Source organism: Herpailurus yagouaroundi, unplaced genomic scaffold (assembly GCF_014898765.1).
Source record: "Herpailurus yagouaroundi ecotype Mexico unplaced genomic scaffold, PumYag 188, whole genome shotgun sequence".
Lineage (NCBI taxonomy): Eukaryota > Metazoa > Chordata > Mammalia > Carnivora > Felidae > Herpailurus > Herpailurus yagouaroundi.
This window is the reverse complement of record NW_024412419.1, coordinates 34,833,120-34,836,886: the sequence shown is the minus strand read 5'-3', so window position 1 is coordinate 34,836,886 and position 3,767 is coordinate 34,833,120. Positions and strand designations below refer to the sequence as shown.

Below are 3,767 nucleotides of genomic sequence, written 5' to 3'. Positions count from 1 at the left end.
CCCGCGTCAGGCTCTGGGCTGATGGCTCAGAGCCTGGAGCCTGCTTCTGATTCTGTGTCTCCCTCTCTCTCTGCCCCTCCCCCATTCATGCTCTGTCTCTCTCTGTCTCAAAAATAAACATTAAAAAAAAAATTAAAAAAAAAAAAAAAAGAATTTCACTGGTGATTTCGATGGTTACTACCTTAGCAGGATGTTTCCCTAAATCGAAATAGCCAAATTTGGCATCACCGTGAACAATTTTGATTATAGCTACATAATTAACTATTTGTTGAAATGAAGGACAAGAAATATGGATTTTATGGATTAAATTTATGATAAATAATGATGAGGTGTCTTTACTGTATTATCCACCTGAATGTGATCGGTTCATCAAGATATGCAGCCAGACATGTACCATCAGTTGTCTGTGATGTTTTGCCAACTTTTAGTCATTAAAAACCAGAGCTTTGAGCACATTTTTCAATTTTGATGCTACAAATGTCTTATTTGTCAAGAAAGGAGGATAGGACATGCTATATTTATTAGTTTTTAGCTTGATTTATAACTTTTAAATATTTAGACATATGGTATCTTGGGTGGGCTTGAATGCTGGGCTGACTTCCAGATGAATGGGCACGTGGCTTGCAGGAAAAGGCTTGGGAGCCCACACCTGGAGGGAAGATTAGGAAATGAATTTGGGGTTAAACTAAGAATTCTTCACATCTGAAGGTAGTGTCAACCCAGCACTCCTGTCTGCTAAGATAGCAGTTCTCAAACTTGGTTGCCTATGAAAATAATCTGGGAAGCATTAAAAATGCCTATGCCCAGGCCCCACTGTCAAGAGCTTCTGATTTAGCCGTCTTGGTTGAGACCTAGGCATCAGCATTTAAAATTTAAAAAAATATTTATTTATTTTTGAGAGAGAGAGAGAGAGAGAGAGAGAGCAGGGGAGGGGGAGAGAGAGAGGGAGACACAGAATCCATGAAGCAGGCTCCAGGCTCTGAGCTGTCAGCACAAAGCCCAACATGGGGCTCAAATTCATGAACCACGAGATCATGACCTGAGCTGAAGTCAGATGCTTAAGCGACTGAGCCACTCAGGTGCCTCTTAAAAAATATTTTTTTTAATGTTTATTTATAAGCATCAGCATTTCTTAAAAAAGCTCTCCAGGTGATTCTAATGTGCAGTCAGGGCTGAGAAGAGTTATCAGTAGCTTAGCTAGCAAACAACATCCTGACAGGTTGAATGAGCTTTGCAGCCAGGTTATATACTATGGCCACATTTTGGTTACATTATGTCAGGCCTGAGTCATACTCAGGTTGGACAGGGCTGGAACAAGAGACTGTCATTAATGGAGAACCAGCAAATGAGCCTCAGGTTCATTCATTCGACGGGTATTTATTTTGTTTCTACAATATTTTAGGAACTAAGTTTAGGGAATAAGGATAAAGGAATAAGGGGAACAGATATGTAAACAAAATCAATACAGTGTTACAAATATTATAGTAAAAGTGTATATGGAGTACAGGAAGGATACACTTCCATATGCAAAGGAAGGATAGATGATGGGGGTCTTAACTGAGTCTTGAAAGACATGGGGTCATCACCGGGCTGTTGCAGTTGATGACCAGGAGTTTGTATCCCTACAAACTTCTTGAATTGGGCAGGATGGGAACCCCAGGTGTATTGAGAGCAGGAACAGACCTCTGGGCACAGCCAAGTGGGGGAAACAGGAATGGAGGCTTTGAGGGGACCGGCTGACTGCTTTTTGTTCTGGAACCACTTTTAACAGAGCCTGGATGCATTTTCTGAGCAATATCTTAAAGCATGTTCAAACTGGGGTTTTAGGAGCGCTTTCCAAGAGCTCCAATGGAATGGGAAAGGAATCCAGTTCCAGATCCTTAACTTCCATATGTATTTTTCCTGGCTTCCCTGCTAAAAAGCAGGTGATTGAACCATTCTCCCAGCAGCTTCAAGCTGTTTCTCCTCTCCCACAATCACCTTCCATGCTTTCCACAGGTAAACAGTGACTCCTTGCTCTTTCAAATCTCCCTGTGATGTAACCTCAGAGGCACCAAATAAAGGGATTCTTTGAAACATCAGTTCCAGGGAGCTCCTTTAATGATTAATCAAAGAACCATAAACCTGCCTTCTGGTTTTGTATCTTAAACACATTTCTCTTAAAGGTAAAACACAGTGTTAGACAAGGGTATTTTTGGCCCATTTGGTGATGTTTTGAATCCTAATATATTGCACAGTGAGGAAGTTGGAGTGAAGGCAACATTACTTTAATCATCGATCTTGCTTCTTCTGTCCCCAGACTAATGAATCCCTCTTGGAGGAAAATTCTAGAAGAAAGAAGCAAAGAGAGCATGAAAGAAATCCTGAATGCTAAAATGGCTATTTTCGAAGGTTTAACATAAGCAGTTCCTTTCAACCATTCTCACACTCATTCTAGGGTGCCTCATTAGCTACAAAAAACGCACATTTAACTAGTGGAACCAATTAGTGATGCTGATTCTTTTCATCTTTTTTGAGATTACCAAGTTATTCAAGATACATTTAACAAATATATGGATAAAACATGTGTGATTTATTTTCAATTGCTCTGGGTCAATAAAAGACTTAAATGCATATTATCAAATCAAATCAAATCAAATCATGGATTGATTAAATCTATTGCTTATCTTCATCTTATTAAATATTTAATATTTTCTGTTACCTACTAATAAAAATGCAAAGTTATATGATGAACTGATTAGTTTGTTTTCTTTAGTAGTATATATCTTTCTCTGTCACTGGATAGGAAAAGTTTGATTACAATGTTTAATAAATTATTTCTGCTTTTTAAATGTGGAATTTTATTTATTTTTTCCCAAAACCTGAACCCCAGAGTTTGAGAACACACGCACACACTGGAAGAATATTATTATTTTGATCATACTTCTTGCTTCGTAAAAAAATTACAATTTTCGCTACTTATTACTTTCTGCTATTACAAATTAAGGAAACAGAAACAGCACATTGATTAATCATCTTGTTCTCCAACTTTCATTTTTAAAAATTTTAAACAAGTTTTTACATATTTATTAAAGTAATATCTATACCCAATGTGGGGCTTGAAATCACAACCCTGAGGTCAGGAGTCACATGCTCTTCCAACTGAGCCAGCCAGGCGCCCTGTTATTTTATAACTTTTAAAACCAGGGATAATTAATTATACAGGTTTATATCACTCTAATATTGATTTGGCTGTTATTTCCCATAAATAGAATGAGCTCATCTAGGGTCCAAAGTTTTAGCATAAACATAAAAGAAACACAATGATATTAAATTCTTTTATCAGAAATTATTGCATGGGTAAAAATATATTCAGATTATCACGAGTTCCATTTTTCCTAAACCTTTTTTAGTATATTGGTTTAAACAGGTGGTTCTAAGTAACTGAGTAAAAGGTATACTTGTTAGTCACTTGACAAGTCTTGGAAAAGCATTTTTGCTATACTTTTCAGAAAAAAAAAAAAGCAAATGACTATTGCAAGATGGCAGCTTTCTAATTCATTACTTCCAACTACTTTGAAGAAAAAGTTTGAGTTGTCTGTCACCTATTGCTCATTAAAAATGCTCTGGAAGATGGGGCACCTGGGTGGTTCAGTCGGCTGAGTCTCTGACTCTTGGTTTTGGCTCAGGTCGTGATCTCATGGTTTGTGAGATTGAGCCCCGCATCAGGCTCTGTGCTGACAGTGCAGAGCCAGCTTGGAATTCTCTCTCTCTGGCCCTCCCCCACT

The 3,767-nt window shown here is 37.9% G+C and overlaps 1 long non-coding RNA gene across 1 annotated transcript in view; it reads left to right on the top strand.

The window, feature by feature from the left end:
* Window positions 1-2,883, top strand: part of LOC121044385 (uncharacterized) — a 92,952-nt gene extending 90,069 nt beyond the window's left edge. The window contains exon 4 of the long non-coding RNA XR_005797281.1: window positions 2,300-2,883. This is a non-coding gene — a long non-coding RNA (uncharacterized LOC121044385). The remainder of the gene's footprint in view (window positions 1-2,299) is intronic.
* The last annotated feature ends 884 nt before the right edge of the window (window positions 2,884-3,767 follow it).